General features: G+C 35.7%; 1 protein-coding gene across 2 annotated transcripts in view; it reads left to right on the top strand.

Moving 5' to 3' along the window:
• The first annotated feature begins 459 nt into the window (after positions 1 to 459).
• Positions 460 to 20,952, top strand: part of SV2C (synaptic vesicle glycoprotein 2C) — a 267,533-nt gene continuing 247,040 nt past the window's right edge. The window contains exon 1 of one of the 2 annotated variants that reach the window (XM_031966305.1): positions 460 to 815. The gene's annotated coding sequence lies outside the window, so the exon portion shown is untranslated. Of the gene's footprint in view, positions 816 to 1,937; positions 2,307 to 20,952 lie in introns of those variants that run through there. The other variant, XM_031966313.1, reaches the window with a different exon arrangement.

Raw genomic sequence — 20,952 nt, 5'->3', positions numbered from 1 at the left:
AGGTTCCCTCTGCCGAAAAGAAAAAAAAAGTTCACAAAACAAGTCCCAGCCGCAGAGCTAGGCCGGCTCCAACAGTGGGTCCTGGAACATGATTTATCATCTTCTGATTTCTGGGCAGCCCTGTGAACCCAAGAACTAGCTCTTCTCTGGATGCTGCTGTGGGTGGGGTGGAGTGGGGGAATATTGCACACAGATAGTAACCAATGGTGAATAAGTAATAACTGTTCAAAATATAGGGTCTTACCCTCCCAGATGCTAAATACCAATTTTTATCCCTCACTTAAAAAAACAAACCAAAAAAACCCCTCCAAACCCAACGACAACCCAAAACTCATTTCTGTGAGCTGCCACCCCGTTTCTTAGCTTCTCAGGATTGCCCCTTCAGTGACCCTTCCTCCCTCTCCTAGATCGTGAGCTGCTCTCCATCCCCACACTCCACCTCCGCGTTTCACGACTCCCTCCTTTTCTCTCGTATTCGTTCTTCATGCTTCCCCAGCACTGCAGTAGAGGGAGGAGGAGGAGGAGGAGGACTGCATAGTGAAAGCCCACAGCCACTTTCCCGCCCCTCCTCTCTCCTCTGACACTCTCACGGGCTCCTCAGGGAGGATTCACCACTGCACAAGCTGAGAGCGCGAGCAGCCGCAGGAGAGGTAAAGGGAGAGAGAGAGAGAGAGAGAGAGAGAGAGAGAGAGAGAGAGAGAGAGAGAGAGAGAGCGCCCTAGGGAAAGAACGGGACAAGAAGACTAGAACAGCAGCAACAACAACAGCTGCGGCACCTCCATCACAGGGTGGGAGTTCCCTCAGCTTCGGAGTGGGTAAGTAGTAAGAGACGGAGAGCTCGGGCCACAGTGGAATTGCTGTTACGATTTCTTTTTGTCTTCTTCTTTACTGGGAATTCTCGGGTTGCAGTTTGGGCAACTTTTCTAGGTTTACCAGGGGCTGGGCTTTGGAGAGTTTCAACTTTTCTCTGAACACACATGCAGAGCTGGGGCTGCTGGTCGTGAGAACTAAGTGATGGGATTCCCGGGTTTATATTGGAAAAGGGATAAAGACAGGTGAGGGACTGGAGCAACCGCTACGAAGAGCAGTGTATAGCGAGTACCCACATTTACGTTATTGATAGAGAGGGGGAAGGGAGACGGTTCTCCTGCTATACCTCTTAGAGAAATAGTAGTTTTATGGATACTATTATAGATAGGATATCACTTTAGCTCCCTTTTCCCCAAGAATCTACTGGACTTCTTATGTCGCGGGCAGTGACAGGAAATAGAGCCCCGAACCTCTTCGAACTTGCCCCTGCTGGATCAACTTTTTTAGTGGGTAACCAGCTGCTGCGGTCGTGGGTAGGTGAGTGGTAGTAGGCTAGCTATAGCAGGACCCATCTAGTTCGGACTGTACAACTCATCTTTATTTAAAAAAAAAATGCCTTGAGAGTAAGAGGAAAGGATAAAAGACATCTTTGTCCTATGCCGGTGCTTACGTGCAAATACCTGTAGTGCCCAGAAAATACCTCTAGTAAGGTGTTTGCACCGCACCCGCCCTTCCTCCTTTCTGGTTTCCCAGTAGCGCTCCCTCTGCCTTTATCTCCCTTGCTCTGATTCTCCTCTTTGGAAATGGAAAGGATTCTTCTCAGGCGTATGTTTGGTTGTTGGCTTGAGTCTGATCCACCCTAGCTGGACCGCTGGGACTGCGGTAGCAGGAGCTGAAAGTTAGACGGCAAAGTGGAGGCGGAGCGGGGACCATGCTGCAGAACCAGAAGCGCAGCGCTAGCGAAGCTGCAGCGATTCTGACAGACTTCTGCAGGAGTTCACTAACCCTGTAGTGGCCACCCCCTTGCTTTCCCCACTCCCCTCCTCCAGTGGGGCAGAATAGAATGGGAGAGGGCTGAGTCATGCAGACCAGGGCTGCTGCTTTGACAGCTAGGCAGAAGGCTAGAGAGAGGGTTTGTATGTGGTGTAGAGTGTGTATGTGGGGTTTGTGTATGTGTGTGTGTGTGTGTGTGTGTGCCCGCGCGCGCTCGATGCGCACTGGCGAGAACTGCTGGGAGAGTAGAAGAAACAGCTTCAGCCTAGGTACGAGAGCGAATGAGTGTGTGTGCGTCAAAGAATCTCCAGTGATTGATACTCTCTGTGGCGCTCCCGGCCTCAGGCGCGGGGAAAATGATGACTCTGTAGATCTAGTAGCGGTAGGGCTGATTGCGGAAGCAGCAGGGCGAGGAAAGCCAGGGAGAGATTGGGAGCTGTTGGCTGGGATTGTCCCTGCTCTGCATTGCGCTGCAGTGCGGGAGTCACCGTAACTTCCAACTGGTAAGGCAGCCGACGGTGCTAAGACGTTCTCCAGCGCTGGTAGAAAGAAATTGGGGGGAGTTTTAAAAAGAAAATAAGCATGTTCATATTCTCTCTCTTTCCTTTGAGCTCAACATTTTATTTTTTGACATGATAGGAATATCACGCATTATAGGAAGCACGATCTGATTAATGAACTTAATTACAAAGTTGCTTTAGTGTATTCTTATCTTCTGTTTTGCACCTCTTTAAGTACGTTGTTTCTATTTTTTTCAATGAAACATTGTGCCCTATTCCAACCCCTCCCCCTTCCAAGTTTATACCTGAAAGCTCCAAGACCAGATGTAATGAATGAGGTTTATGAGAGTGTTATCTAGAAGATAATCATTCTCTTATTATTCTTATTATTTTATATTTTATTATTCCTCCCTCATCCTCTCAATATGCTGTCTCTCCATCCTTCCTTTATATTTTGCTTTGATACTGAACGTATCTATGCTACATTTTCTCCCTTAAAAAAGCATTGATTATTGCAGTCATAAACAATCGTATTCCTTGTGTATTGTACGTTTTTATATGTTCTTCAAGAAAGGTTCCTTGTCATTAGAGATTTTCTCCTATTGTCTTTTGAGACTGAACAAAAGACTGCAGGGTGAATGGGGAGGGGGGGGGCTACCAAGTGGGAACTAGAAATGAGTGTCCACTACGGAGACAAAGGTTCTAGTTCCCCTTCTTCATAGCCATTAACTATCTGACCTTGGACAAATTACTTGCCCCTCCATATTTTGGTTTCTCTGACAGTGAAATTTGAGAAATCTCCTGCTCTCCTCCCACCCACCTCTCATGAATATTATGGGGACATAAAGAAATACTGCATCTCTAAGATGTTAGATATAAAAGTTCTATATAAAGCAGATGTAATTAAATGATGTCCTTTCAAAACAAAAGGAAATTTTATTTCTTAAAGTCATTCCAAAGATTTTCCCTTTACGTTAATGAAATTGGCCTTTATGTCAGTAAATATGGACAAGACATTTTATAGCTAATAAAAATATCAAATATTATTAGCTGCTGTCCAAAAAATAAGCAAACCAACAAAACTAAATCCAGATCTAAATCATTTCTTATTTCTCAACATTTTAGACTGAAACAGTCAAATTTAGTTTTCAAAACACACTGGAAATGATAGTTGCTTCTCCACAGGCAGAGGAGCTTTCAGCTTTTTCAGTAAAATTCATCATTAGCAAAACCATTTTACTTAAGTGTTCTAAGGATATCAGGGAACTGCTGTGGAGGAAGAGAGGACACCATCCCAGTCCTCATAGAGGTTATAGTAAATGATGTCATAATACTTTGGGTATCATTGCATCATAAAAGGCCATGCATATCATTGTTGCTGGGAAAAAAACCCAACCAACCTATTTTCTATAAATTAGACTCTAGTTTCTATTTTTATATAAATCTTCTGCTGAGAAATTTCATTAGTGATCAAGTGATCAGATTTGGGGGAAAAGTCTTCTTAACAAGCTTAATTGTTATCCATTTACTATATTGTGTCTTTTGAACAGTGAAAGTATCTCTTCATACTATGCAGCTGCTGCAAGGAAACACTTACCATTTATGAAGGCTATTCTGCAATATAGACTACTTTAACTATTCAGCCAATAATTTAGCTGAATTGCTGAGGTTTCCCTGTGACCACATGTATCACAGCATGCATATCAATGCTTGTTTGAGCAAAAACTCATCAATTAGATTAGATCTGTTTGTAAACTTAGGAGGGAGAAACCACAGCTGTTACTGCTTTAGTACATCACAGATGATGTTTTCCTTTGAAAGCTGTTTGGAGGAGGAAAAAATAAAAATGTTGCAGTGTACTGGATTTGAAGCTTGTTTCTTTAATGTAGGCATTTATGAGTAACAAAAAGGTGACCCCTTTTGTTTTTTTAATGATATAAAAGGGGGTTAGCAAAATACCAGACTTAAAGAATGGAAAAGAAATTTCAGGATTTAGAGTTATTCATTGAAAACCTTTTTTTGGCGAGTAGGATTGGAGTTTTCATACTGTGATGGATTTTCCTTTTTAAAAGAAACAAAGCGAAATTGAGTAATATATGTTGTCAGATATTTAAATGGATTATGCATTTTCTATGTTTCTAAGTAGAAAATGAAAACTAGCCCAGATTTGCTTTTTAGGATGATGATAATGGTGATGAACTTGAATTTTTATACAAAATTATAAAATATTTTTATGGCTGAAAAACATCATTTGATAGGATGCATTTTTTCTATGGATTTTTTTAAATTGTAGAAATTATGCTTGTACATTTATTAACTTTAATTTGGTAAACCAAATATTATCACAACATGTACATTATCAGTGAATTTTTTTAAATGTTGATTTTATAACTATGAAAGCACAAAATTAATAATATCAAGTTTATATCTTTTTTTGGGGGGTCATCTGGTTAACATACCATGTTTCTCTCTTTTCCTACAGAGAAAAAAAACAGACTTAGTGCAAACACTATTTTTTAAAAAGGATGATTAAATTAAGATGGCCATCCGAAAAATGTAAGATAAATACAAAGACTAAGATTAGAAAGATAGCACTCTCAAGGCTTTTATTCCATAAGACCAAAGACTGATTGAATTTAGATTTTTATAAAATAAGCAGCTGCCCTAGGCCCCCACAGAATTGAGAGCCTTTGAAATCTCCATTTGGCATTATATAAATTCCACTGTAAAAATGACTCATCATCATTGGAGGCAGTCCCTTGTGACTGCATTGCCCATGGGCCCCACCTGTTCTTAATCTGCCAGACAGACAGGCTTATGTCAAAATTAAGAAAGTCTTCATCTTTATTGTAATTTGCATTTATTTTCAAGTTCTATGTACTCTGGATCCTGTACTGACCAGTTTGGAGCCTCCAAATTGAAGGACGTATGAATCTATTTTACAAAAGACCCACAACTGGCCAGAAATTTCTGGACACCATTGTAACTGGCCCAGAAGATGAGGGTAGAATTGTTTTATGTCTCCAGTCTCAATAAACATATATTCGAAATTATTACCCTTAGAATAAAATAATATGCAAAAACAAGTTTGTATAGTTAATCATACATGTTAAAAGCAAAGAAGATTTAGTTTTATTTCTAAAGCAATGAGAATTTTTAAAATACCTATAGTTATCTATGAAATGACAGAGAAAGGAGTGAATTTCAGTGATGGGGGGCAGGCTTGTATAGGCATGGAGATGGAAAAGAAGTGCTATCCTGTGACGAACTGGGAGACAGCATTTTGACTGGGTAGAGTGCAGGAAGAGAACTAATGAATGCATAATAGGGCTGGCAAGATAGGCCAAAAATTTTCTAATTTCATATCAGTTATCAATTTTTTTATTTTCTAATTCCACAAGATCTTTCACATTCAACATCTCCTCTTTAATCATCCTGTCTTTAATTTAGACCTTCATCAACTTATACTTAAACTATTGTAATGGTCTCCTAATTGGTCTTGATCCCTTTCTCCTCTCCAGTCTATCAATTCTTAATAGAGTTGCCAAAGTGTTTTTCCTCAAGTTCAGACCTGATTATATTACTCTCCTACACAATAAACTCCATTGGCTCAGTACAAGTTCCAGGATAAAACATACACTCCGCTGTTTGACTTTTAAAGTCCTTCATAACGTGATCTTGAACTATCTTTCCAACATCATTATATATGATTTTCTTTTCTGCACACTATGGTGTTCCTTTGCTAAATTTCTTACACATTGGAATCCTTGTCTATCTTCAGATTTTTGCAAGGTTGTCCCTCATGCCTGAAATGCATTCTTTCCTTAACAAAGATAGATGCAGATTAGGTGACTTGATGGATAGAGCCCTCAGCCTGAAAGACCTCAGTTCAAAAATGGCTTCAAAGGCTTACTCGTTGTGTGATCTGTCAAGTCACTTAATTTCTTTCTGCTTCAGTTTTCTCAAATGTAAAATGGGATAATACTTAATTGTATAATACTCAATTGTATAAATAAAGAAGCCTCAAAAGTGATAATACTCATTTCACAAAGTGGTTGTGAGGATCAAATGAGAACAAATTTAACAAATGATTATTCCTTCCCTTCCCTATGCCATCTAACAGTACCACCCCTACCCCTGCCACTTCCTTCAAGTCTCAGTGAAGCACAACTGCCCGGTGCTTTGCATATATTTATATATGCATGTGCTGTCTCCTCCATTTCTTGAGAATAGGAATTATTTCATATTTTGTATTTGTATCCCCAGCACCTGGTATAGTCACTGATACATAGTAGGCATGTGTGAAGACCGCATATTTTAAAATCAGTCGGAGTCAAGAATTCAGGTTAGGGGAAAATCGTCAGTCTTTATTCTCAGTGAAGAAAGATCGGAGGTGGAAGAGAATGGGCAATAGCAATGTGTGCAGCTGAGTCAAGAAGCTAGCTAGACCAGCAGCCACACGACCAGCAGCTAGGAGTATGGAACCCAGGACAATCTCTCCCAGCTTCTCTTCCTCTCTCCCTCTCTGCCTCCACCCACCAAAATCATCATTTCCTATACAACACATCAGGACTTGCACAGAGAGTGGGCAGGGACCATTCTTTATCCAATCATGTATATTAATAAAGTATAGTCCAATTACTATTTAGCCTCACGTACTTGGGACCTCAGTGCATCAACTCAAACCTCAGCCCATTACAGGCATGTAATAGATGCTTGTTGATTGATCGGACCACTTATAGTAAGTCTACCTTGTAGATCATTTTTTCAATCTATTTGTGGCCCCTATACAAACCCACTTCACCAGAAGTAGGGGAAGAGTGTGTTGAGATAAAACCCGTTGAAGTAATACTCTAAAATTAAACACAACACAAAAACATGTGATATTATAAACATATTGCATGACAAGAAACCAGCCCATTGACCTCTTAGAAAACTCTTGGTAATCATCAACGGTTTATGGACCATATTATAAAAATCCAATGCAAGTAAAAAAGAAAAGCAATCCATGGATCCTATGTATTGAAACTAAACAATCTGAAATGTAAATTAAGCTGCTTAGGTCAAAATGGCTTATTTAGCTTAGATTTTTAAAAATCTTCAATGAAGTATGTAAGGATCTACACATAATATAACAATTTATGTTGAATTGTGAAGATGAGTCATGAAATCTTGAGATGCCTGGGGAATATGAGACTTTAAGAATTTATTCCAAGAATAAAACTAAGGAAAACTGCTAGACATAAGTAATCAACATTCTCCCAAGTGATGAGATATTGATTTGATTTATTTCAAAGGATCCTAAGAAGCTTTCAGCTTTCTTTAATGAATAAATACTCAAATGGCCAATGGTACCAAGTCTTTAGTTATAGGGACTGAAATGTACTCTAGGATTATACTATATACCCTACCTAATGTCCTAGAATTTTCATCCACCACTTCCTTGAAGTGCCAGTTATGTCAAGGGTTCCATGATACTGGAGAAGCATTCTAGAGCTAGAAGAGATCTTAGATCCAACAGTTTCCAAAACTTTTAATTGCATAATTCAAGAATAAAATGTTTTGAACATGTACACTGTTTATATGTCAGTCACTTTTTGGTCATGTCTGACACTTCATAGTCCCATTTGGGATTTTCTTGGCAAAGGGTTAGAGAATGGTTCTGGGATTTTATTAGTACAAGGAATTCTGGAATGAGAAAACGCTCTCTATTGATGTAGACTCTGCAACTTGGAGTCTTAGAGAGCTGTATAATGTACAGAGAAGTTAAATGCTTGACCAGTCATCCAGTCAGTAAGTGTATGAGGCAAGACTTGAATGCAGGTTTACCATGCTTCAAAGCCAGCTCTTTTTTTCATAGCTTAGTAAGTTAATGTAATATGTAAATTACAAAACACACTAAAAATAGAACTCAATAGGTAGCTAGGTAGAGTTGATAGAGTACTGGACCTGGAGTCATTAAAATCTGAGACACAACCCCAGATATTGTGGGAAGTCACTTAAGCTTTCTTAGTCTGTTTCATCATGTGTAAAATGGAGTTAATAGTATTTACTTCGTAGAGTTGTTATGAAGATAAAATGAGATAAAATTTGTTAAGTAATTTGTAAACCTTAAAGTTCAACATAAATTCTAAATATTATAGTAAGTTGAAGATACAATAAATATTTTAATTTTACATGATTTTAAAATGGTATGAAACCACTTTTGTACTAAAATATAAATGATGATATATTTATTGAGAACATTGTGATTGAGTTTATACTAAAATATAAGTGATGATATATTTATTGAGAGCATTGTAATTGAATTTCTTTATTATTTAAATGTATGGCTTTAACTGTGTTATAGAAGGTCAAAAGTCTGGTTCTAAGTTGAGTTTATTTTGACATTGGATTTTTGTTAGCTGTCATAGCTGAAAAAAGATAGCTCAAAAGGTTAAGGAGAGACAAACAAAAATGGCATGTCATTAGCTGTGCTTACTAAATCATGATACTCATTTTTTTTGAAATTCAACTGAATTCTAACAATAACAAAAAGATGGCCTCAAAATTCACTGATAGTCTTCATTTGGAAATTTTTTTCAAAAGTATTTTATTTTTTGAAATACATGTAAAGATAGTTTTCAATATAAATTTTAAAAATAATAGCTTTTTATTTTCAAAACATATTCAAAGTTAGTTTTCACCATTCACTCTTGCAAAATCTTGTGTTCCAAATTTTTTCTTCCTCCCTCCCTTCCCTCTCTCTTCCCTAAACAGCAAGTAATCCAATATATGTTAAACATTACAATTCTTCTATATATCAATATTAACTTTTGTAAAACTTTTCATTCCAAATTTTTCTCCTCTGTCTCTTACCCCCACCCCCACCCACCCCAAGATAGTAAGCAATCTGGTATAGGTTAAATATGTACAATTCTTTTAAACATATTCATTTGGAAATTTTTGTATTCTGTTTTTATATTTTTTGAAGTGTATACCTTTATGACTTTTTAAAACAATAAATAGAATTTTCAGCAACAAAATCATATAATAATAGAAACATTTCTAAATATGTTTTTTCAAAGATCTCCATCCATAATTACAAAAAAACCACACTTTCTCACTCCTTTTTTTCTGACTAATTGTTATGTTGCTTTTATCTTAAAAGAGACAAATGTGTGGGTTCCCTCCCAAAATTTATCTGCAAATTTGCATATTCCTTACAGTCTCTTGTTATCACAGAAGAGATCAATAAACCTTGGAAATTTATCTTTTTGTAGAAGAAAAATGTATATCATCTTTGACAACTTTTAAAAATTTTACCTGCTAATTTTTGTGGGGTGCAAAAGATATTAGGTAACTTCCCATCTGACTTCTTGTCAGAATTATTTGACTATTATTATTTTACTTTGAATTTGGCTGATGGTGATTTCTTACTAGGAGAAGGATCAGTTTTGTTTCATTTTTTGTTGATCACATGTTCCAATTATTATGATTATCTTTAATCCATTATTTCTTTGCAAGAATCTTTTAGTCACTTGTCCATTTTTATGAAGGTTAGTTCAGTTAAAACTAGGTAACATCATTCAGAAATCCATTTAATGAGGCTCATTAGATAATACATGACAATATGCTGAAAATGAAGGAGTGAGTATACCATTTTCAACCCTTCCATGTGGGGTAATTCCCACTTTTCCCTGAGGATATCTCATATGTTCTACACATCATATGACTATCTGATATTTGCATCAAGTATGGGTACCACTTTCAATCCATATATTAAATATCAATCAAATTTAATATATTTTAAAATATTAATAACAATTTTAATATTTTCTTCCTGAATCCCAGTAGATCAGGGGTCCTCAAACTTTTAAAATAGGGGGCCAGTTCACTTCCCTCAGATTATTGGAAGGCTGGACTATAGTAAAAACAAAAACTTTGTTTTGTGGGCCTTTAAATAAAGAAACTTCATAGCCCTGGGTGAGGGGGATAAACGTCCTTAGCTGCTGCATCTGGCCCGTGGGCTGTAGTTTGAGGACCCTTGATGATCTTGCATATATTTCTTTGAAGACCACTGATCTGGTCCAACTCCCTCATTTCACAGATAAGAAAACCAAGGCCCTATGAGGTTAGAGACTTGTGTAAGTAATAAGTAAAAAGCATCAGAGGTAAGATTCAAACCCTTGACCTTTGCCTTTATTGCCATCACACTGCTAAATATATTTTGGGCCCTCCTTAGAAGCTTCTTTCTGATCACATGCTAACCATATAAGTCATGTTGTAGTGGGGCAAAGTCTGCCCCCCCCCCCAACAAAACACTTGGCCGGGGACCAATAGGTTTTGTGGGAGGATTTTTGTGTTTTTTTAAATTTTGTTTTGTTTTTGTACAGTTGCTTCCACAAACTAGATGTTTAAGTATATCTACTATCTTAAATTTTCTCTTTAACAAAATGAGGGGACTGGTCTAGACAACATTTTAATTCCTTCTAGTTTTAATATATTAAATCCCAATCATAGTTCCAGGAAATGGACAATGGCAGGGAAACCCATATATTCCTTAAGCTGGCTCTAGTTTCCTCACTCCCCTTCTGCTAATCTTCCCCCAACTGAGTTTATATGCTTTCTGATATGAAGATATCTAAGGAGAATCCATCAAGAGCTCCCATCTACTTCTAGCATGCTTTGAAATAACCACTTGAGCTCATAAGAACTTGACATTGTGACTTCATGTTTTTGGTTCTTGGTTTGCTTTTATAGGAACACTAGTAGACACATTCTAGTGCTCCATATTTCAGGATCAAAAGTCTATAAATAAGTTGAGGAAATAATGATAGAAGACTGAGTGATTTTTAAAAATGAGGATATGATATATTTTATCTTTTCTTTAAAATTCCCACCTGAATGAGATTCTCCATGGAATAAACGGTAGCAGGGACAAACCCTGGTGGCAAATAGTTGGAGAAAGTGAACTAGTCAGTCAGCATACATTTTTAAATCATCCATGGTAAACGTTGACAATGCAAAGAAAAACAACCATTGTCTTTTCCCCTATGAAGATTACATTCTAATAAGAGATAATATTCAAATAACTGTGTACTTCCAAGTTACATATAGGGTAAATTGGAGATGATCTTAGAGGAGAGGTATAGCATTAAGGGAGATGAACAATTGTCATTCCCAGATCAGATGAGTAGATCTTTAAGTACTTTTAGACATAATAATATTTGGTAGGTAAAAGCATAAATCACTTTTGTGTAGTAGGTATTTATTTCCTCATTTTTAAAGGTATAAATCATACCTTTCAGTGAATTCTTGGCCCTGTAATTATATTCATTTGCACTTCAATCTGACAGTCATATATACTATCATGCAGAGTTAAATAATAATACATGTTAAAGTGTTATTATCTCCTTTGGGCAGGTTAAATACCTGAAATATAAAAATTAAGTGGTATTTTCTTGTACTCCAGAGTATCAAATTTTAATCAAATCCTTGTTTACCAGCTGACTTCTTATCTAATATTAATGTTATTTCCTACATATCTAAATAGTTGCTTTTAGGCAGTATTTAGGCCTTAAACTTAAAAACAACCTGGTAGAATTTGTGAAAACAGAAATTATCAACCTTAAGAAAAGTACTATCTGAGGATCAAGCATAGATATACACAGGAATACCTACACACATATGCATGTGCAAGGTCACACATACATGGACACTAGTGGTCAAAGAACAATTGATATCACCATTTTCTTTTCATACCCAAATATTTTAAACATGAACTATAATAAGGTCTTCAAGGTTTCAAATGCCATCTAAGCAATGATACCAACCAGAACTTTCAAACTTTTTCCCTTCAGTTCAGTTCTTCATATTCTCTTTCTTGAGTATATCTGCTTGGTATGTTCTTTCACTTGTAGCTCACCAGAACAAAAATATGGGATCTTTTTTAACTCCTTGTAGTCTATTCAGGTTTTTGCCATTACTCTAAAAGATACTGTTAAGACAACTAACCATCCCCACCCCCCAAAAAGACTCTATTTCCATGTTTTTTGTTGGATTTGTTATAATTTTTATTTCTATTATAAAACATTTCATTATTTTTTCCTATTGGGATTGGGCTATCTTTTTAAAAAATGTTTTATTGACAACATTTTTTACATTGTTGTCACTTTTCAATGATTCGTTTTCCTAATAGAATCATCATTCATTAAAGAAAGTATAGGAAAACATGATAAATTAATACTTTGGCCTTGTCTGACAACATAATGCCTTATTGAAAACCTATTATCCACTACATTTCATCCAGAAGTCAGAAAGCAAGCTTTACCATCATTGTTTTGAAGTCATATTGAAGACAATTTTCTTAGAAGGAATTTGGAAGTACCAATGCAGAATTAAGTGAAAATTTTTGAGGATGGAGGAGAAATGGACATGTTTGCTGGTTACAAGTAAATAAGTATATAACTTATAGACAAAATAGATAACTATTGGTCCTGGCAAATAAGTGGATGCTGAAGATGGGAGAAAGTGAGGGAATTATTTAGCAGTTAGTTTTCTGGAATAGATGAGAAGGGCTGGTATCAAAAACACAAGTACAAGTTTTGTTCTTGATCAGGTGATGGACCATCTTTTTATTGTAGTTGGAGCACTGAGAGAGAGAAAATGGTTAATGACTTTTGAATGATTTTAAGTTGTAGAAGACAGCAAAAGAAGAAACTCATGATGTTTGCCTTTTATTTTCTTAGTTGAGTAATAATCAAAATCCTTTGCTGAAAGATGGCAGTGGAGATGACAAAAGAGACTTGAAGAAGAAAAGAGAAGGCAGTATTAATTGCTTTGAGGAAGGCAATAGAATGTCATTAAGAAAAGAACTAAAGAATGAAATAGAGAAAACTAGATAACATAAATTTGTAATGTCCCCAGTCAGCAGTTTTGTGACTTGTTCTAGTGTCATTTATTAATATAGAAGGACAAGAAGAGAAGGCATGTGGTGAGGGCAATGCAAATGACTTCACAAAACATGAGTAGTGATGGCACAAGAAGACAAGGGATTAAGGACAGAAGACAGTGTACAGTTGAATTGACTAACTATAGGGTTAAGACTACAAAAAGAAGAAAATGAAGTCAGAGAAGGGATGGCAGTTGGAAGAGAAGAGCAGGATAGAATCACTCGAAGTCATGATGCATACAGAGAATAGTTTGAGAAGAACTGTAAGAGAAAGAGATGAAAGAACTAATAAAAGACCTTAATTTAAGAGAGATATTTCAGAGTTCTCAAGGTAGAAGTTATGGATAAAGGTCAGATCAAGATTATCCCTGTGCATCAGTGAGGTACAAGGAAAATATGCTATGGATCATAGAATTTTATTAGATTTATAAACCAGGAGGTCACAATGTTTGAAGAGACACCATATTGTAATGTATAGGTATGTTAAAGACCTTAAATATGAAGACAGAAATCAGGACAGAAATTCTAGGAAGATGAGATAGATACCTACTTCCTTTACTTTGTGGCCAGTATCCCAAAATCTCAGTTACAGCAATACCTAATTGGTCCAAAAAATAATAAACAAATGAATTCTCTAATTAAATCCTCGTTTTGCTGCCTTTTACCTTTTGGACCTTGCACAAATGACTATCTCTCAGGGATTCGGTTCTCTCATCTGTAAAATGAAATCTACGGACCACATGATCTATAAGATCTCTTTCTGCTCTAAATCTAGGACAAAATTCAAGACTTTTAGTTTGTAATTTGCTGTTCTTCACATTTGGCTCCAATTTACTTTTGTTCAGGTTTATTATGTATTAGTGAACTTTATATATTCTACAATGCAATCAAATTGGCATGCTTGCTGCTCATTACACATGTCATTCTTTCTCTATGCTTTTGCATAGAGATCTCAATCCATCATGATTGGGAGGGACTACTGCCTTCCCTCCATCTCTTAGAATTTGTCTTCAAAATTTTCATTCTACCTTACTCATGCATAGGGATACTTTTGATTGGATCTTTGTCCATAATTTTTACCTCCAGAATTGTGAAATGTCTACCTTAAATTACAACTTTTTATTGTTCTTCCATTTCTTCCTCTTATAGTTCTCACAGAACTATTCTTTATCTAAATTAAAACCTCCAGCCACTCCACCATGCTCTTCTCTTCCATTTTGCATCCCTTTTCTGACCTTATTTTCTTCCCTTCACAGTCTTAATCCTATGATTAGCCAATCCAACTCTACATTGCCTTCTGTCCTTAATTACTTTGTCCCCTTATGTTATCATTGCTCATATCTTATAAAGTGGAATGTTGGATTGTCCTTATCATCTATATTCTTTTGTTATTGTACACTTATGAATGCCATTGGAATAAGTCACAAAACTGTGCTGACTGAGGACACTACAAATTTATATAACCCAAATTCCTCAGCTCAGATGCCACTTTCTGCATCAGAGTTTTTTCTTTCCCTGAAATAATTCATTTTTAATTTATGTCTGCTTGTATGTGTATATTTTATCTCCCCTGATAGAATGTAAGGTTCTTAAATCAGTGCCTTTTTCATTTGGAATTAAGTGATGAATTTCACTATCCTAAATGACTATTAAACCAACCTAAAATCCAGCATCAGTTCCCTTAGCATCATACTATTTTTCAAGAGTAGGGACAGGGTCTAAATTTATGACTTCATTCATGTAGGAATTTCCTATTGAGCAATTCCTCTTCTCATATAAATTGGAATTTTCTCTGAGAGAAGTTGCTTGAGAGTATAGAGGTTAAATGACTTATCTAGCATCACACAGCTGATATGTATCAGAGACAGGACCAAATATTCCCCAAATCCATGGGATACAATACTTTTGCTACACAATCTAAACTCACTACATCCTTAGTTATAAAAGATCAGAATCTTCCAATACTGTCTAAATACCTTAAAATTAAAAGTTTATAGCTCTGCCATTATTGGTATCACTTTAAGAAGGTAATACAAAACCTGTATTGCTCTAATGAATAAACCTGACAACCTTAGATTGGCAATGAGTATCCTACTGGTGATTATCACATAGATATTACTATCCAGGTGCCACTGATACTGTTAAAAGTCTATCTCCTGTGCTCTCCAGGGGCTGATGTAAATGTGTTCTCAGTTTTTTCCAAGGATTCTAGCACTGTGTCTCAAGGCCAAAAATAAAGGTGTGTGTGTGTGGGGGGGGGAGGGGCGGGAACCAAGTAAGGTTCAGTCCAGCTGAACTTCTCCAAATTAATGTTTCCAGGGATTTCTCTGATATACAACCTTGCTCGTTTTTTATCTTCTGCCAAAATTTTTAGACCAATATCCTCTTTAAATTTCCATACTTACATTCTCTGCTAGTGAATCCACCACACACACACACACACACACACACACACACACAAGATCATTCATAGCCAATAACTTGATTATCCCTATGCAACAAACAATATTACATTTGGTTTTCTAAAACCAGATGGTTTTATTTGACTGACAGAGGAAAGAGATATTTAATAAGGATATGTAAGTACTTACCCTGGTGGGGGGGGGGGAGATTTCTAACCAACTGGCAGTAGATAAATCCATCAAACAAAACTTATAGAAATTAAGAATATAATTTTAAATGCTAAACCAAAACATTCAAATTCAGAAGTATCCCTGTATAAAATCAGATTATGTCTTAGGGGAAGAACTTAAAATATAACCATATAGGTTTTCTGGATCCTTACCAAGGAAGGAGAAAGAGAAAAATACAAGAATAAAATCAAGAGTAAGAAGAGAAAGAAATGGAGAGATTAATATATGTCTTTTTGTTCCTCTTCATGTTGCAAAAAAGAGGAAATGATGTTTTTTTTTTTTTTTGCTTTCCAAAAAGCAGAATTTAAAGATGTTTTGTTCCATTGTCTCTTCAAGCCATTTTTTATTGGTATCAAGGTCTAAAGTCAGTTAACTATAATTTTCTTCTCTTTTGAAACAGTCTCTTGTTTCCTACCCCTAGCTTTCCATGAGGATTAATGATTGCATCTCATATTTTGATTTTTAAATTGTTTGCCAGATCTAAGGTAAGCATTGTCTCTTTATAAGGGTCATATCAATTTTGAACCAAAGGTCCATCACTGTTAACAACAGAAAAGCTGCCTTCTTCGTCTAGTCAGATGACTCATTGGATTCCAGTTTTTCACGGCCAATTGTGAGCTATGGGAAGCATGAATCATTGTACCTCCATTTCACACTCTCACAATGCAGATAGCTACAAAGTAAAATATCATTGTTAGTTGGTTATTATGGTATTGGCAAGGTTATGTAAATAGATAAGTTCCTAACAGTACTAAGTTTCAGAATGATGGATTCAAACTGGAATAATGTAATAATAAGACTATAGAGTTTAGAGCCAAGATTCAAACCCAGATCTCCTGACTATAATAGCTGGGTGATTGTGAATAATTTAATAATTTAACCTTAATGAACCTAAATTTCTACATTTAGTAGAATAAGAATAATAGTACTTGTAGTGCACTGTTTAAGCATGAGCTTTGAAAACTCCACTTTTCTCATTTGCCAACTGAAAATATCTTTGGTGACAGGGCACTTAAGAGACCTAGGTAGATCTCAAGATTCTTACCTAAAGCACCCCAAAAAGGTCAACTCAGGTCCAGGTCATCTCAGATCCTGAGTTCTAACTCAATTTCAGGAATTTGTGATGGACCTTGAAGTATGATGCTCATGTTTCACTCAGGTTCTTCCCTGAGTCAAGCAAAATGTACTTGAAGTTTTGCTATGACTCAAAACCAACCAGGCTATCTGGAATTCTCTGACCTTGAAAAGACAAAGGCTAAAACTGACCTTGCTGAAATCCCACAAAATCTTTGTTTCTAGACAGGATTATGCCAAGGAATTTTTATGACTCTGGAACATCAGATTCTTGATGTCTTCCCTATATCTATGGGAGGCTCTGCCAGTCAGGAGAGAAAGAAGTATAGAAAACCCAATTCTATTTAAAGGAACAGGAGAGAGCCTAGAGAAGACATGTTTCTATATGCGTTGCTGTTATCATTATATTCTTTCCTTGTTGTGTTGTCAAAGGTATAGAGAAGTTAGATAGGTAGGTATAGGTAAAGGGAAGGAACAAGTATTAAGCATTTACTGTGTTCCAGGTCTTTAAGCACTTTTACAGATACTTGATCTTCATCACAATCCTAGGACATAGGTGCTATTTTTATCTCCATCTTACAATAAAGAAATCTGAAGCAAATAGGTTAAAAATATAGCTAGTAAGCATCTGAGATTAGATTTAAACTCAGAACTTTATGACTGTACACCTAGCACTCTATCCACTAAGCCACTTCATTTGTTCCCTCACAAGGTTATAGTTCATAGAAGCCTAGAACTGATATGAGAGTTAGAAGGAATCTCTATAGCCATTTATCACCAGCCTATACAAAGGGTGAAATCTGACAAGTGGTCCTCCAGTATGTTTGAAGATGCCTGAGGAAAAGTACCCAATCAACTCTCTAGTCACTCTATTCTATTTTTGGAGAACTTTAAAAGTTTAGCACTTTCTCCCGATATCGTCTGAATTTGTCATTTTGCATCTTCCATAATACTCTTATTTCTGCCCTCTGGATCTAAAAGAATGACTCTTATTTCCTTTTCACATGTCATCCCTTCAAGTATTGAAGACAGACATTATGTTACTTTTGAGTTCCCTTCTCCAAGCTGAACATATTTACTTCCTTTAATTGATACCCATGAGATATGAATTTAACCCTATTTATCTTTCTCTTTGACATCATCAGGATAGTCTACAAATTATCAGAATTCTGAACCATGGTGCCCAGAACTGAACAGGTTGCTCGATATTAGATCTTATGAGGGTAGACAATAGAAGGACTATTAAATTTTCCTATTATTGAAATTATGCCTCTGGCTTTCTTGGGTGTCATAGAAAACTAATTACTCATTTTGTGACTTACCACTTAATTTGTAGCCCACAAAAGTTCCCAGAGGGCAGCTAAGTGGTGCAGTGGATAGTATATCATCTTTTTGAGTTCAAATTTGGTCTTAGATAGTTTCTGTGTAACTCTGGGCAAGATATTTCACTCTCTTTGCCTCAATTCCCTCGTCTGTAAAATGAACTGGAAAAGGAAATGGCAAAGCATTCTAGAGATTTGTTAAGAAAACTCCAATGTGATCATGAAAAGTTGGATTTGACTGTACAGCAACAAAAGACCCCAGATATTTTTTCAAAACAATTACTCTCTAGTCATGTTTCTTTTATGTGGTACAGAAATCTTTGGTATCCAAGTGCAAAACTCTGCATTTATTTCTATTGAATTTCCTTTTATCAGTTCAGTACTCTAGCCTCTCACTATATTTCTAAATTCTGATTCTTTCATCTAATATGTGATCCATCCCTTACTGCTTTGTGTCATCTTCAAATTTGATTAACATGTCATCTATGCCTTCATCAAATTCATGGATAAAACTGTTAAAAAGAACAGAGCCAAGTATGAATCCTGAGAGTACTCAACTAGAATTTGGCTACCATGTTGACTTTGAACCTTTAGTAAATACTCTTTGAGTATTTAATCCAAATCAGTTATGAATACGTCTGTCTGTATTACTGTCTAGTTCATATCTTTTCTTTTTCTCCTTAAGAATAATATGTTAAGATATTTTAACAAAAATTTTGCTGAAATCTAAGTAAATTATATTCATAGTACTTCTCTCATCCAATAGTTTAGTAATCTTCAAAATAAAAAAAGGAAATGAAGTTAATGTGGAATGGCCTGTTTTTGATGAAGCCACTCTAAGCTTTCAAAAATCAGTACTATCCTTTCTATGTGTTCATAAACAATATTTTTAATGATTTTCTCTAGAATTTTCCCAAGAATTGAGATCAGTTTGCTGATTCTATGGTTCTCTTATTCTGGAAGTGTGTGTCATCTCAGTCATTTTGACAATCTTTTAATTGTTGCTGACAGTGGCTTAACAATCATATCTTCCAGTTCTTGTCTGAAGTGAATGACACAAATCTTTAGCTGTCATTAGTGCTGAGTCCAAATCAAGCAAGTCTGAGTTGAGCGATGCAGAGTGTTGATCAAAACAAGTGAGCAATTTTTACTGCCTGATTTAATCATGAGCAGATGGAGAGGATGAAAAAATATAAGGGATAAAATAGGGAATTATATCTATTTACTTACACAAAATTTTTCATTTCAGATACTTTTAATTTCATGATCAAAAAAAAAATTAGCATTTTTATTTTCATTATAGAATGGAAGGAGGGAGTTGTACATGAAATTGTGAATCTCCATTATGTAAGCTTGCTTTTCTTTTAAATACATAATGAATTCAACATATAATTTTCAAAACTATTCTGTTTATTTTTTATTTCTTCTGGTCTTCTTTCATTCTTTTTTGGTGGTCCACCTCTTTTTCCAACTTGTCCCTAAATTGAGAAAAAAAAAACATGTAATGTATAACAAAACTGTAATGAAGCAAAACAAATTCCCATATTGTATATACAAAACATATATATGTATACACATATACATATACATACACACACAAACACACACATACATATACATACATATATATATATATTTATATCGTTTACATGTGGAATCCAGCAGCAGCAGCAGCAGTGTCTCTTTTTCTCTGGAGGTAGATAACATGTTTCATCTCTTGTCTGATATTGTAGTTAGTCATCATCCATCAGAGTTCTCAAGTCTTTAAAAGTTAATTTTACCTAAACTAATCTATTTATTTAGTGCTATACCAATCAGACTTCCAAGAAAATATTTTAATGATCTAGAAAAAATAACAACAAAATTCATATGGAATAATAAAAGGTCAAGAATCTCAAAAGAATTAATGAAAAAAAATCAAATGAAGGTGGCCTAGCTGTACCTGATCTAAAACTATATTATAAAGCAGCAGTCACCAAAACCATTTGGTATTGGCTAAGAAATAGATTAGTTGATCAGTGGAACAGGTTAGGTTTACAAGACAGAATAGTCAACTATAACAATATAGTGTTTGACAAACCCAAAGATCATAACTTTTGGGATAAGAATTCATTATTTGACAAAAACTGCTGGGATAACTGGAAATTAGTATGGCAGAAATTAGGCATGGACCCACACTTAACACCGTATACCAAGATAAGATCAAAATGGGTCCATGATTTAGACATAAAGAACGAGATTATAAACAAATTGGAGGAACATAGGATAGTTTATCTCTCAGACTTGTGGAAGAGGAAGAAATTTGTGACCAAAGATGAACTAGAGACCATTACTGATCACAAAATAGAAAATTTTGATTACATCAAATTAAAAAGCTTCTGTACAAACAAAATTAATGTAAACAAGATTAGAAGGGAAGCAACAAACTGGGAAAACATCTTCACAGTTAAAGGTTCTGATAAAGGCCTCATTTCCAAAATATATAGAGAGCTGACTCTAATTTATAAGAAACCAAGCCATTCTCCAATTGATAAATGGTCAAAGGATATGAACAGACAATTTTCAGATGATGAAATTGAAACCATTACCACTCATATGAAAGAGTGTTCCAAATCATTATTAATCAGAGAAATGCAAATTAAGACAACTCTGAGATACCACTACACACCTGTCAGATTGGCTAAGAT

Source organism: Sarcophilus harrisii, chromosome 1 (assembly GCF_902635505.1).
Source record: "Sarcophilus harrisii chromosome 1, mSarHar1.11, whole genome shotgun sequence".
Lineage (NCBI taxonomy): Eukaryota > Metazoa > Chordata > Mammalia > Dasyuromorphia > Dasyuridae > Sarcophilus > Sarcophilus harrisii.
Note: the sequence above shows the minus strand (reverse complement) of the source record. Positions and strands in the feature narration are given on the sequence as shown.